At 45.7% G+C, this 15591-nt stretch overlaps 1 protein-coding gene across 10 annotated transcripts in view; it reads left to right on the top strand.

The window, feature by feature from the left end:
* The window catches only part of BMAL1 (basic helix-loop-helix ARNT like 1), a 121380-nt gene that overhangs the window by 13667 nt on the left and 92122 nt on the right, over positions 1-15591 (top strand). For 9 of the 10 annotated variants that reach the window (XM_075927850.2, XM_075927855.2, XM_075927851.2 and 6 more), the window contains one exon: positions 5872-5960. The exons of the other annotated variant lie outside the window; for it this stretch is intronic. The gene's annotated coding sequence lies outside the window, so the exon portion shown is untranslated. The remainder of the gene's footprint in view (positions 1-5871; positions 5961-15591) is intronic. 10 annotated transcript variants of the gene reach the window in all.

Below are 15591 nucleotides of genomic sequence, written 5' to 3'. Positions count from 1 at the left end.
ATCGGCCATCCCAGACATTGCTGGATTTCCATCTTTCTTTCATGCCAGCTTGAGGAATTGCAGTGAGAAAACATGGATCCCAGGCTTCTGGCCCTTATGAGCACTGTGCAGAAGTCATCACGCATTACAGCATACCACTAGTAGATGATGACCATGACTTGTCAGATTTGTATTCGGATTAATCAGAATCCTTTTCAGATTCATCAGAATTGATATATCATTTGGTTATGGGAGACTGATATACTTATTGGGTCATTGCTTCTGGGCCAGGGAAACCAATCCCGAGTGGTGGGACTGCATTGGCATGCGGGTGTGGGATGAAGAGCAGTGGCTACAGAACTTTTGGATATGCAAAGCAACCTTACAGGAGCTGTGTGCTGAGCTGTCCCCTGAACTGTGGTACTAGAACACCTGAATGATAGCTGCTCTCTTTGTAGAGAAGCGTGTGGCTGCTGCTTTATTGAAGCTGACCACTCCAGATTGCTACTGTTCAGCTGTAAATCTGTTTGGAGCAGGCAAGTCTACCGCTGGGGCAGCATTTCTGCAGGTGTGCAGGGCAATAAATTACACTTTGATGCACAGGTTAGTGACTTTAGGAAATGAGGATGACGTAATGGCTGGCTTTGCTGAAAAGGGCTTTCCAAGTTGTGGTGGGGGCAATGCATGGATCACAAATCCCCATTATAGTGTCACCCCACCTTGCCTCAAAGTGCATCGGTTGTAAGGGGTACTTCTCCATGATGCTTCATGTGCTTGTGGATCACTGTGGGTGTTGCAGAGAGATAAGTGTGAGGTGGTCTAGAAAGCTGCATGATGCACACATCTTCAGGAACAGTGGCCTGTACAGGAGGCTACATGCTGGCACTTTCTTTCCAGACCAGAAATGTACAGTGAGAGATGTGCAAATGCCCATGGTGATTCTAGGTGATGTAGCCTACTCCTTGCAGCCCTGGCTCATGAAGCCTTACATGGGGCATCTAGACAGCAGTAAGGAGTGGTTCAACAGGCTAAGCTGCTGCCAAATGGCTGTTGAGTGTGCCTTTGGCAGACTGAAAGGGCAATGGTGGTGGTGTGTCTGTGGCAGGCTAGATCTTTTGGAGGGTCTCATTCCCCAAGTGATGGCCACATGCTGCTGTTTACATTAATTTCTGTGAGTAACGGTGGAGTACTGAGGCATGACACTTGGATTCACACTTTGAACAGCCAGACAGACAGACACTCAAGCGGTCAGAGGAGTGCATAAGTTGGCATGTCAGGGAGGCTCCAAGGAACCTCTTAGAAATCTCAGGCCTCCTCGTTGTCAATGTTGGGGTTGTAAGCAGGGCTGCTTACACACAGCTGATCCCAGGTTCTGCTGAAATGTCGGTGGAGCCCGGGATCAGCTGGGGACTCCCCAGCTGACCCTGGGCTCCATGCTGCACTTCTGCTTTGAAATGCACAAGAGCCCCTGCTGGGGACTCTTGTACATTTCAAAGCTGGCATGCAGCCCAGAGTCAGTGGGACTTCCTGCTGGCCCCCAGGCTGCAGGTGGAGTTCCGCATTCCTCTTTTGAAATGTACAAGAGCCCCAGTGGAGAGTTTCAAAGGAGGAATGCGGAAGTGCCTATCGACTAGTCGAGTAGTTGATGGAAATTCCATCGACTATTTGACTAGTAAAATAACCGATAATTAACATCCCTAGCTGTGAATAGGGGCTGCTGGACTCAGCGTGGGCTGGGACCGAGCTTGGTGGACAGTGCAGAGCGTGGGTGGCTTCCGGAGCTGGGACTGCTCAGTCCCGGCTCCAGTTGGCTCCTGAAGCTACTCCTGCTGCGGCTCTACACTATGGTCCTTATCGGCTAATCGTGTAGTCGAAACAATTTGTATTGACTATATGATTAATCAGATAAGCGCAGTTTAACATCTCTAGAAGGCTAAAAAGTAAACCTGTGCAGATGGGGGCTCCCAGGTCCCTGTACAGTAAGGTGCATGGGCAGTACTCAGCCAAGCAGTGAGGAACTGCTCTCAAATTATTGTTGTGAGGATGCCCAGCAACTCCTCATGGAAGAGACACCATGTGTTGAAAGAGCACCTTGAGGGCTGGCTTGGGAAAGTGTCGCAGCAGGGCAGGTGGGACAAAGGCAGCCCTGCCATGGGATCTTCATGACAAATAAGTACATTAGGGCCAATCTTTGACACTTTCCCAGGAAGATTCTGTTGCTATCCATGCGTGCCTCAGTGCTGTGTTTGGCCATAGTGAAATACAGCCTCTGGCTGTCCCCTCCCTGCTTTCTGATGGCATAGACCAGTGTTTCCCAATTTTATTTGGCCACGGAACCCCTAGAGTTGCCTTAAAAAAAGCCCCCTGCTGTGTTTTGTTGAGCAAAAAAAAAAGCCCTCTGCCATGGCTCTGTCTCTTTAACAGGGGGCGGGGGAGTGCCAGCTCTTCGCAGAACCCTTGCTTTCGCTTCACAGATCCCCAGGGTTCCCCGGAGCACCAATTGGGAAACACTGGCATAGACCACCCTGCATGTCTGCCGATGGTTGCCACCCACTCAGCCCCCAAACCAGCCCGCCTACATAGCAGCTACTCTCCGGGCACCACCTCCATCCCACCCTGCATGGCCACCACCTGCTCAGCTACCAACCCTGCCTGCCTGTACCGTAGTGTACCCTGAGTCCCTACTATTGCTTCAACATGTGGCGTTTCTTCCATGAGTTGCTGAGCATCCTCACAAAGATTGTTGGAGAACATTTCCTTGCTTCTGTGTACACAGATTGTCACCGGATTTACCCTCACCTCCTGGCCCTCTTCAGTCTCATCACCTTGTGCCTGTATATCTGGGACAAGTATATCTGGCTCTTTCCTCTTCTAAGAACTATCCACAGTGCCTGGGGTTTGGCTGTGGGGTCCTCACCCAGAATTCTGTCCAGTTCTTCTTTATAAAACAGGCATATTTTGCGTGCAGCATCAGACCGGCTGTTTGCCTCCTTTGCCTTGTGGTAGGCCTGCTGGAGTTCCTTGATCTTGGTTGGATATCTCGCTCATATTCCTGGCACACAGGGCTGCAGAAATGCAACTGTACATGCACAAATTCTTATGGGTCACTTGCAGCTCTGATTGCACCGAATATTCTCCTCATGCACTGATTAGATCCAAAAGCTCTCCAAGCAGGGGAGCATTTGGATCAAGAACCACCACCCCTGTTTCCTTGAAGACACCGAGAACTACCAGATACAATAAAACTCCAGTTGTCCAGCATCCAGTGGTCTGGCACTCCCGATAGTCCAGCACCAACTAGAACCTGGAAGTGCTCTTGCTAGCTGGACAGTTAGTGCTGCTATGAGCCCAATGGGCGCTCGCACCTGGGAAAGGGAAGGGGAGAAGAGGGAAAGGGGATTATACCCCTGTGACAGGTCTGCCGGGACCCGCACTGCGACCGGCCGGGGCGTGGGCAGGGAATGGAGCAGCAAGGGGCGAACCCTCCACCGTTTTGCAGGAAGGCAGGGGAAGCCCCGCGCCGCCGCCAAGAGTTTCCGGGAAGGGAGCGGGCTCCCCACCCCCCAGACTGCAATAGTTATCGCCGAGCAGGGGGGTGAGGGGCGGCGCGGTGGGACCAACCCGGCAGCACCTCAGCTGCTCTGCAACTTTTCCAAGTCTGCCGCTCATATGTTTCAGCAGCGGCGGACTTGAGGAAACGGCGCAGAGCAGAGCAGCTGGGGTGCTGCTGGGTTGGTCCCGCAGCGCTGCTCCTTACCGCCCTGCTTGGCGCCTGGCAGCACCCCCAGCTGCTCTGCTCTGTGCCGCTTCCCCAAGTCCGTCGCATCCCTAGAGGTTTTTAAGTCCCGTCTTGACAAAGTCTTGGCTGGGTTGATTTTAGTTGGGTTGGTCCTGCTTTGAGCAGGGGGTTGGACTCTGACCTCCTGAGGTCTCTTACAACCCTATGATTCTATGATACCATTTTTGGTATCTGATTTGTAACACACACAAACCTGTAGGGGGACTTTTTAACTTGCCTGAGCACTCAATAGTGGATTTAAAAGTAGCATTCTTCTATAAAGGAATTTCACAAGCCAACTACAGAGTAAGTTTGAGGCATTGACCTTCATATATAAATTTGACACTGTTTCCCTTGGCCTGAATGAAGACATTAACTGGATAGCCTATTATAAAACCAGCTTTTCTTATATTTAACACCTCATTGACATTAAAAACGAAGTATGGGACACTTCCAGCCCACTTGATTAGCCTTATTGGCACTACAATTCACAGGTATTTTTTTCTCTTATAAATTCTGACTCAAGGTTTTTTTCTCCATTTGTGGGTTTTGCCCATGAAAGCTCATGATACTGTATACATTTGTTAGTCTGTAAGGGTGTGTCTAGACTACATCCCTCTTTCGACAGAGGGATGTAAATTAGACACTTCGAAATTACAAATGAAGCCGGGATTTGAATTTCCTGTGCTTCATTTGCATAATTGCATCATGGTGCTCTTTAGAAAGCTCTATTTCAAAATAAAACTGCAGTCTAGATGCGGTTCTTTAGAAAATAGAAGCCTTTTTCGAAAGATCCTGTAAACCTCCTTTTTTACAGGATCTTTTGAGGTTTACAGGATCTTTTGAAAAAGCTCTATTTTCGAAGTTGCAGTTTTATTTTCAAATAGCACTTTCTAAAGAGGGCCATGATGTGATTATGCAAATGAAGTGCAGGAAATTCAAATTCCAGCTTCATTTGCAATTTCGAAGTGTCTAATTTACATCCTTCTGTTGAAAGAGGGATGTAGTCTAGACACACCCTTACAGACTAACAAATGTATAAAGTACCATGAGCTTTCATGGGCAAAACCCACAAATGGAGGAAAAAAGCCTTGAGTCAGAATTTATAAAAGAAAAAAGTACCTGTGCCAATAGAGGCACCCTAAGGTGCCACAAGACTACTTAAACAAAAAACAGGACTATGTAGCACTTTAAAGACTAACAAGATGGTTTAATAGGTGATGAGCTTTCGTGGGCCAGACCCACTTCCTCAGATCAAATAGTGGAAGAAAATTGTCACAACCATATATACTAAAGGATACAATTAAAAAAAAAAGTGAACACACATGAAAAGGACAAATCAAATTTTAGAACAGAAGAGGGATGGAGGGAGGGGGGAAAGGGGTTGAGGTAAATGTCTGTGAGCTAATGATATTAGAGGTGATAATTGGGGAAGCTATCTTTGTAATGGGTAAGATAATTAGCGTCTTTATTCAAATTTGCGTGTAAAGTGTCGAATTTAAGCATGAATGACAGTTCAGAGGATTCTCTTTGAAGTGAAGTCTTAAAAGGTCTTTGAAGCAGGATGCAGGTAATCAAGTCATTGAGACAATGTCCTTTCTGGTTGAAATGGCAAGAAACTGTTTTTTCTTTGTGATCCTGTCTGATATCTGTTTTGTGGGCATTACTTGTCATTTTTAAAGTTACAGACTAATACGGCTACCCCCTTAAGGCTAGTTAAGGACGCTTTCAGCCTTTACCCAGTACACTCTGGCTTTTGTGTGCTTATGCCAGGCCTTCAGCAATTTAATGTAAAAACAAAGTGAAATTTCCTCATTTCAGATTCTATCACAGATTGTAGCGTCTATTACATTTCCATTTAGGAATTTTGCTTTTTTTTTAAAAAAATCACTGCTAATGTGATGTCCATGGCATGATTTTAAAATTAATGTAATTGAGGAAATTCAGATATGTCTGTGACTTGATTCTTCACTAAGCATTGTGGGGGGTGGAGGAGATAGTTAGCTCCATCCCCTGGTTTCTGCACAATACGGTATTAAAAAAAATCCATACTAAACTTAAATGTCTAAAAATATTAATACACACTATTCTACTTATTTTTCCTAATTAAATAGGATAGGGGGCTGCATACAGGGGAGTTTGAGAGGGAGCACAAGAGATTCCACCACTGAACGGGCCACCAGGAGAGTGGACTAGCTTTGCGGTGAGTGAGTTTACTCAACTGTTTGCATTTTGTTTGTGTTCTGTTGCTGGTGATTTCAGTCCTTCTTGAACAGCAGCTGAGATTGTGACTGGGAGTGTTTTGATCTCTTGTTCCCTTGATGACTTTTGATCAGCCTCCTACTGTGTGGCCAACAAGGGGGTAGGCCTGCCCTAGGTGAGCAGGCTTTAAAAGCCAGAGTGACCAGGGAAGTGAAGCGGACAGGGAGCTGCAGACAGGGGGAGTTTGATGGAAGGAGTCCCAATACGGTTAGGAAGACCCTCAACACCTGTGCCAGCACTGCTTCTGTGTCCTCTGCCTGCTCCTGTAGCCAGATAGACCTCCTAACCATGGATGCCTCTACCCAGATCTTGGTGTGGTTTTGCAGGGACTGTGGCTTGCAATTTCCACTTATTGAAATCCAGGCTGGGGCAACCATCCAATGTGAAAGTTGCCTGCTGGTGGAATCTCTCAGGAAGCAGGTGGGAGAGCTACAGGAGGAGATGGCTAGGCTGAAGTGCATCTGAATCCACGAACAATTCCTTGAGAGGACTGCTGAAACACCACTGGTGGAGGAGATGATGTCTTGGAATGGGGGGTGGGTGGGGACACTGGCAGCTGGTTACTTCTGGCAGCAGGCAGTGCTCCACCCCTGCTTCGAACCCTCCCACTGTGGTGCTAGAGAACCATTATGCTGTTCTAAATCACCCCCTAAAGCAGAAGAGGAGAAGCCTTGTACCCCACAAGGCTGGGAGCTCTGCAGCCACCACTGCACGGAGGAAAGATAGTGGTGGTTGGAGACTCCCTTCTGAAGGGGACAGATGCACCCATCTACGGCCCTGACATGTCATCTTGAGAATTATGCTGCTTGCCCGGGGCCTGTATCCGAAACGTTATGGAGGCATTGTCAAGGATTACCCAGTCTTCTAACTACTACCCCATGCTACTCATCCATGTGGACACAAATGATACTGCAAGGTGTGACCTTGAACAGATCAAGAGTGACTCTACAGGGCTCTGGGCGTATGGGTGAAGGAGTTTGGACATAGGTGTGTTCTTTTCAGTTCTTCCTGTCAAAGGTAGGGCCCAGGCAGAGATGGGTGCATCCTAGAGGTGAATGCCTGGCTGCAAAGATCGTGTCTCCAGGAGGGCTGTGGCTTCCTCGACCATGGGATGCTGTTATAAGAAGATGGACTGCTAAGCAGGGATGGGGTTCACCTTTTGAGGAAAGGGAAGAAAGTATTTGGATTCAGACTGGCTAACCTAGTGAGAGAGGCTTTAAACTAGGTTCGACAGGGGCAGGTGACCAAAACCCACAGGTAAGTTGAAAACATGGAGACCTGGGAGATGGGTTGGAAATGGGAGGGAGCCTGGGCTATAATATCAGAGAAAGGAGGGACAAGGTGGAACTGAGAGGCAAGGTCAAATTGGTATCTTAGATGCCTATATACAAATGCAAAGAGTATGAGGAATAAGCAGGAAGAACTTGAACTGCTATTAAAAACAGCTATGACATCGTTGGTATCAAAGAGACTTGGTGGGATAATACACGTGATTGGAATAGAAGGGTACAGCTTACTCAGGAAGAATAGGCAGGGAGGGAAAAAGGGAGGACGTGTTGCCTTGTGTATTAAAGTATACACTTGAACTGAGGTGAAGATGGCTGTAGGAGACAGACTTGTTGAGAGTTTCTGCATTAGGTTAAAAGGGGTAAAAAAATATGGGTGATCTCATAGAGGACTGCTTCAGGCCACCTACCCAGGCAGAAGAGGTGGATGAGGCTTAGTGTGTTGTTTAAAAAAAAAAAAAAACCCTAAATCATCCAAAGCGCAGGATTTGGTGGTGATGTGGGACTCCAACAATCCAGACATATGTTGGGAAACTGACACAGCAGGGCACAGATTATCCAATAAGATCTTGGACTGCTTTGGAGACCATTTTTAATTTTTACAAGGTTGAGAAAGCTACTGGCGGGAAGCTGTTCTGTATTTGCTTTTAACAAATAGGGAGAAACTGTTGAAAATTTGAAAGTGGAAGGCAGCTTGGTGAAAGTGACATGAAATCATAGAGTTCATGATTCTAAGGAATGGTAGAAGAGAGAACTGCAAAATAGAGACAGAAGGCAGATTTTAGTAAACTGAAGCTATGTCTAGACTATGGAGTTTTTCCAGGATACCAGAGGTATCGTGGAAATACTCTGCTGCATCCAGGGAATGCATCTGCTCTTCGGACATTTTTTTGTGTAAGAGCAGACACACTCTTTCGGAAGCCCTGTCGTCCTCATTTCATGAGGTAAAAGGGCTTTTCTGAAAGAGGAGGCTTTTCTGAAATTTTGGCCCGGTGTAGACGGACCAAATTTTGGAAAAGCTTCTTCCGAAAAAACAATTGGAAAAAGGTAGGTGTAGCCTGAGAGAGCTGGTTGGTAGGTCCCATCAGAAGCAAGCCTTAGAGGAAAAACAACTGAAGAAAGTTGGCAGTTTTTTAAAGGGACATTATTAAGGGCCCAAAAGCAAATTATTCCACTATGTAGGAAAGATAGAAAGTATGGCAGGAGACCACTTTGGATCAACCAGGAGATCTTGTATCTAAAAATCAAAAAGGAGTCATATAAAAAGTGGAGACTAGGTCAGATTACAAAAGATTAATATAAGATTACACACAGGTATGCAGGGGCAAGATTAGAAAGGCAAAAGCTCAAAACAAGCTAAATCTAGCTAGATGCATAAAGGGTAAAATAGATGTTCTGCAAGTATATAAGGAGCAAGAGGAAGACTGGGACAGGGTATTGCTTAGTGAAGAAGGAGAAACAATAACAGGGAACTTGGAAATGGCAGAGGTGCTTAATGGCTTCTTTGTTTCGTCGAGAAGATGGATAGTGACGGGATGCCTAACATAGCAAATGCTAGAGGAAATAGGGTTGGTTTAGAAATTAAAATAAAAGAACAAGTTAAAAACCACTTAGAAAAGTTAGATGTCTGCAAGTCACCAGGGCCTGATGAAATGCATCCTTAGAATATTCAAGGAGCTGATGGAGGTCTGAGACTTTAACCATCATCTTTGAAAAACCATGGAAGTCAGGAAAGATTCTAGAAGACTGGAAAAGGGCAAATCTAGTGCCCATCTATAAAAATGGAAATAAGAACAACCCAGGAAACTACAGAGCAGTCAGTTTAACTTCTGTGCCATGGAAGATAATGTAGCAAATGATAGGTAACAGTCAGCATGGATTTGTAAAGAACAAATCATATCATACCAATCTGATAGCTTTCTTTGATAGGATATCAAGCCTTGTGGATAATGGAGAAGTGGTGGACTACTTAAGCTTTAGTAAGGCATTTGACATGGTCTCGCATAACCTTCTTATCAATAAACTAGGGAAATGCAACCTAGATGGGGCTACTATAAGGTGCGTGAATAACTGGCTGGAGAACAGTTCTCAGAGAACATTTCATCTGAAGAAGTGGGTTGTGCCCATGAAAGTTCACGATACCATCTATATGTTTTGTTAACCTCTAAGGTGCTGCCAGACTGTTTGCTGTTTTTTCAGTTAGAGTAACTCGGCTACCCCTCTTAAGTGCTCTGAGTAGTTATTAACGGTTCACAATCCTGCTGGAAGGGCATAACAAGTGGAGTTCCGCTGGGCTCTGTTTTGGGACCGGTTCTGTTCAGTATCTTCATCAACAATTTAGATGTTGGCATAGAGAGTACACTTAAGTTTGCAGATGATACCAAGCTGGGAGGGGTTGCAAGTGCTTGGGAGGATAGGGCCAAAATTCAAAATGATCTGGACAAACTGGAGAAATGGTCTGAAGTAAATAGGATGAAGTTTAATAAGAACAAATGCAAAGTTCCTTCCACTTACAAAGGAACAATCAGTTTCACATAGACAGAATGGGAAGTGATAGTCTAGGAAGGAGTACTGCAGAAATGGATCTAGGAGTCAGTGGACCACAAGTTAAACATGATGCAACAGCAGAAGTGGGCAATAATTTTGGAAGGGGGGCCACTTCACAGATATTATTCTCATCTATTCACTTAAACTTTTGTTTGCCTGAGGATTGTATACATTGGATTGATATATTTAGCTAACATTTTGTTAAACTGAGGTATTTAAAAAATAGGCATATTTTAAAGTTAACAGTTCACAAATTTTCATAGTATGAATTTACCTTTAGAGACTTCCATCCCCATGACAAAGAAGGGGAAGAACATTGTCGCACACAAGCTCGTCGGCCTTGTGAGAAGGGTTTTAAACTAGGTTCAAAGGGGCAGGTGACAAAAGGAGGGAGGGGAGTGTGAATGAAAGGGCTCTTTGGAAAAAGTGCTAAAAAGAAGGGAAATGGAAAAGTATAACAGGGTCATAGGGTAGTGTTCCCTCTAAGGTGTGTGCCTGTGTGGCCTCACAAAAAAAATTCTAAGCCTACTCAACTCCTTCCCAGAGCCACTCAGCAGCACTGACCTTGCTGCTGGATCTGGAAGGTGAGTGGCATGGCTGCTCCCATGGCTGGAGCCACGTGGCTGGGGCTATGTTGGGAGATGGCTGTTCAGGCTGCCCCTGGGGCTTGTGGCCTGGTGGCAGGCCAGCGGGTGTCTGCTGCCGGAGTTGGGACCACGGACTGCCACCAGTGTTTGCAGCCACGTGGCGGGTGGTTGTCTACTGCCAGGGCTTGTGGTTGTGAGTGTGGGTGGGTGCCACAGGGGTTTGGAGCTGCGGGAAATGGGGTGCTGCTGCTGGGGGTTGAGAGTTGCTGCCCAGAACTTCAGGCAGTGGCCACATGGAGGGCGGGTTGCTGCTCTAGGGCTGGAGCTATGTGGCTCAAACAGGTGGGGTTGGGGTAGAAAATACAGAATTAGGTCAAGTTCTCCCCAGCTGGTGATTTACCTGGCTAGGTTACTATAGTAGTGTCTTTTATACACTCAAGACATTTGTCTAACTGTTGAGCATGAACTGGCCCAATGATGACTCTGGTGCATGTGATTCTGTTGTTTTCAGCGTGTGCACCCGGGGTTCTGAAAAGCTGCAACTTCAGTCTGTTGTAGCTGAGTTATCTATCAACAGGCTTGGCTATGTCTATACTAGCAACTGAGAATGACACAGCTTAAGTCCTTCAGAGGTGTTAACGCCTCATCTCCCGAGACACAAGTTTTGCGGTGGCAAGTACCAGTGTGATCAGTGTGTGGTGGTGTACAGGAGTGCTGTCCTGAGGACAATGGGAATCGTGTTCATTGGGGGTGAAAGTATTTTGTCAGCAAAAGAGCTGTTACACAGCAGCTTCACTGCCGACTTCTAGCGGCATGCATGTGTTGCCACCAATCCCAGGAGCTAGTGCTCTGTCGGGATGGGGGCAGGGGCAAAGAGGGCATTTTCTTTGGGATGCTGGATGCGTTGACACTGCATCCGTAGTTTGAAGTAAGCTTCACAATTTGCATAGCTCAAATTCCATATCTTATTTCAAAATTTGGTGCTGTTTACAGTGTCAGATTTTGAAGTAGAGTGTTATTCTGAAATGTCCTTTAATCCTGGCAGAACGAGATTTACAGACACATCCAAATAGCATGGCTGTTATTTCAAAAGGTACTTTGAAGTAGCGGGTGCACTGTCAAGATGCAGAATATGCTATTTTGGGATACCAGAAGTATCCCGACATGCGCCGCAGTGTTAGATGTACCCTCAGTGATTCTAAAGGGCCTGGGGCTCTTGCCGCTGCTGCCACAGTATGAGCAGTGCTGCAGTGTGCTTATTCTTGGCCTCCTTTGACTTCTGTGGGCAGTGCGGCTTTAGAGCAGCCTTAAGGCTAATCTAACATACTGAAAACTTGTCAGTATTTTCTTATTTGACTTCATATTAAAGCATATCCAAGAATATTAAGGGAACTGGCACATGAACTTGCAAGTCCATTAGCAAAATTTTTTAATAAATCTCTAAACTCAGGGGTTGTACCATTTGACTGGAGAATTGCTAATATAGTTCCGATTTTTAAGAAAGGGGAAAAAAAGTGACCCGGGTAACTATAGGCCTGTTAGTTTGACATCTGTAGTATGTAAGATCCTGGAAAAAATTTTGAAGGAGAAAGTAGTTAGAGACATTGAGGCTAATGGCAATTGGGACAAATTACAACATGGTTTTACAAAAGGTAGATCGTGCCAAACCAACCTGATCTCCTTTTTTGAGAAAGTAACAGATTTTTTAGATAAAGGAAATGCAGTGGATCTAATCTACCTCGACTTTAGTAAGGCATTTGATACAGTACCACATGGGGAATTATTGGTTAAATTGGAAAAGATAGGGATTAATATGAAAGTTGAGAAGTGGATAAGCAACTGGTTAAAGGGGAGACTACAGCGGGTCATATTGAAAGGTGAACTGTCAGGTTGGAGGAAGGTTACTAGCGGAGTTCCTCAGGGATCAGTTTTGGGGCCAATTTTATTTAATCTTTTTATTGCTGATCTTGGCACCAAAAGTGGAAGTGTCCTAATAAAATTTGCGGATGACACAAAGTTGGGAGCTATTGCCAAGTCAGAAAAGGATCGGGATATCATACAGGAAGATCTGGATGATCTTGTAAATTGGGGTGATAGCAATAGGATGAAATTTAATAGTGAGAAGTGTAAGGTTATGCATTTAGGGATTAATAACAAGAATTTTAGTTATAAGCTGGGGACACATCAGTTGGAAATAACGGAGGAGGAGAAGGACCTCGGAGTCCTGGTTGATTATAGAATTATATGTGACGTGGCCGTGAAAAAGGCTAATACGATCTTGGGATGTATTAGGCAAGGTATTTCTAGTAGAGATAAGGAGGTGTTAGTGCCATTATACAAGGCTTTAGTGAGACCCCATTTGGAATACTGTGTGCAGTTCTGGTCTCCCATGTTTAAGAAGGATGAATTCAAACTGGAACAGGTACAAAGAAGAGCCACTACGATGATCCGAGAAATGGAAAACCTGTCTTACGAAAGGAGACTCAAGGAGCTTGGCTTGTTTACTTTAACCAAAAGAAGGCTGAGGGGGGACATGATTGCACTTTTTAAATATATTAGAGGGATAAATACCAGGGAGGGAGAGGAATTATTTAAGTTTAATACCAATGTGGACACAAGAACAAATGGATAGAAGCTGGCTAGTAGGAAGTTTAGATTTGAGATTAGACGAAGGTTTCTAACCATTAGAGGAGTGAGGTTCTGGAACGGCCTTCCAAGGGAAGTAGTGGGGGCAAAAGATCTATCTGGTTTCAAGATTAAACTAGATGGGTTTATGAAGGGGATGGTTTGATGAGATAACATGATCTTGGTAACTAATTGACCATTCATTATCAGTGGGAAATAGGTCAATGGAGGGATGATAGGAGTTACTATAGAGAACTTTCTGGGTGTCTGGCTGATGAGTCTTGCCCACATGCTCAGGGTTTAGCTCATCGTCATATTTGGGGTCGGGAAGGAATTTTCCTCCAGGGTAGATTGGCAGAGGCCCTGGAGGTTTTTCGCCTTCCTCTGTAGCATGGGGTACAGATCACAGCTGGAGGATTCTCTGCATCTTGGGGTCTTCAAAGTATTTGAAGGCTTCAATATCTGAGATATAGGTGAGAGGATTATTCTAGGACGGGTGGGTGAGATTTTGTGGCCTGCACTGTGCAGGGGGTCAGACTAGATGATCATAATGGTCCCTTCTGACCTTAAAGTCTATGAGTCTATGAGTAACATTTAAAGTCATTCACGTTGTTAATTATCCTTGTTTTAGTGTTCTTTCTTCCATAACATTTTAATTATATAAATTAACTTGGGTGGCACACATCTGAACAAATGCACATGACCAAACTCACTCCGCTCATGGATGGAAAATCTTAGAAGAAACACGGTCATAGGGGCAACAAGAATGATAAGAGTAGGAGAATCTACTTGCTATCTTAGATGGCTCTACATAAATCCAAACAGGATGGGACAAAAAGGGTGTCCCGAGGAGACAGAAACATTGTTCTCCTTGGCCTCTGATAAGACAAGAAGCAATGGGCTTAAACTTCAGCAAGGGAGGTTTAGGTTGGACATTAGGAAAAACTTCCTAATGGTCAGTGTGGTTAAACTCTGGAATAAGTTACCTAGGAAGGTTGTGGAATCTGCATTTCTGGAGATATTTAAGAGCTGTTTAGATAGACATCTATCAGGGATGGGTCTAGACGGTGCTTGGCACTGCCGTGAGGGTAGGGGACTGGACTCGATGACCTCTCAAGGTCTCTTCCAGTTCTAGTGTTCTATGATTCTATGAAAAATAAGAAGAACTGGAAGTATTAATAAACATCAGGACTCTGCACTTGAAGCCAGGCCTGCTGGGTTTTTGGGATACAACCTTGGGTATCACGGCATACCACCATATTGGGTTGCCTGGGAATTCCTGGGTTGAGGAGGCCAGCTTCTGAGGCTTTGTAATTTTGCATCCCGACGGACCCCCTCACTCCTGTTCCTGATTGGTTGGTGACTACTTACTGTAGGTGTGGAGAATCTTCTTTGGGTTTGGAGCTGCTGACCCACAGAAAAATCAGTTGGGGTCTGCACAAAAGTGAGAAGCAAAATGCACAAAAACAAATCCTCACTTATGTGCCCCTGGACTGAGAAGGAGAAAGACATTTCTTTCACACCAGAGCCTGGGGGGCCCACGCTAATAGATTTTGTGTGCTCTAGCTGCACAGGGTGGACGGCAGGAGGGTTGGAGTGCCAGTGTGGGCTCCCTAATGTTGGGGGGAACCTTGAGCCGGGGGGGGGGGGGGGGGGGCGATCGAGGCAAGCGGGTGGCCGCGTCAGGCCACTGGGCCTTATGTTCCCCACCCATGACTTACTGCTTCTCTTCTGGCCTTTCTGAGCACCAAACCATTACCCATTAATTGTTGTTCAACCATCCTTACTTGTATTGGTTCCATGATCCTAACAGGAATCACTATGAGAATAGTCACATTGCTCAAGGCAGAAGTTCCTGGGCCATGCAGTCTCTATGGTGGGGTGGAAGGGTGGGGAATCCCTTTTTTGGGCCAGGTGCCACTAATCCACAGAAAAATCAGTTGGGGTCCAAGCACAAGGGAAACCCCCCCCCCCCCAAACTCTCACTGACATGGCCTCTGACTGAAAAGTGGGAGGTGGGGGAGTTGTGGGGAGCGCTCACTTCACTCTCCTTGTGCTCCAACATAGCTTTTATGATGTGGTAACTGGCTCTCTAGATATGGGAAAGTCAGTGGATGTGATATACCTTGACTCTAGCAAAGCTTTTGATACGGTCTCCCACAATATTCTTGCCAGCAAATTAAGGGAGCATGAATTGGATAAATGGACTGTAAGATGGATAGAAAGCTGTCTACACTGTCGGGCCCAATGGGTAGTGATGAACAGCTCGATGTCAGGTTGGTGGTCGGTTTCTAGCGGAGTGTCCCAAGGATTGGTTCTTGGACCGGTTTTGTTAATGACCTGGATGAGGGGATGGATTGCATCCTCAGCAAGTTTGCGGATGACACTAAGCTAGGGGGAGAGGTAGATACGCTGGAGGGCAGGGATAGAGTCCAGAGTGACTTGGACAAATTGGAGGATTGGGCCACAAGAAATCTGATGAGGTTCAACAAGGACAAGTGCAGAGTCCTGCACTTGGGATGGTAGA

This window comes from Pelodiscus sinensis, chromosome 5 (assembly GCF_052426305.1).
Source record: "Pelodiscus sinensis isolate ZL-2025 chromosome 5, ASM5242630v1, whole genome shotgun sequence".
Taxonomy (NCBI): Eukaryota; Metazoa; Chordata; order Testudines; family Trionychidae; genus Pelodiscus; species Pelodiscus sinensis.
The sequence above is the reverse complement of the archived record's forward strand: the minus strand, read 5'-3'. Positions and strand labels throughout refer to the sequence as shown.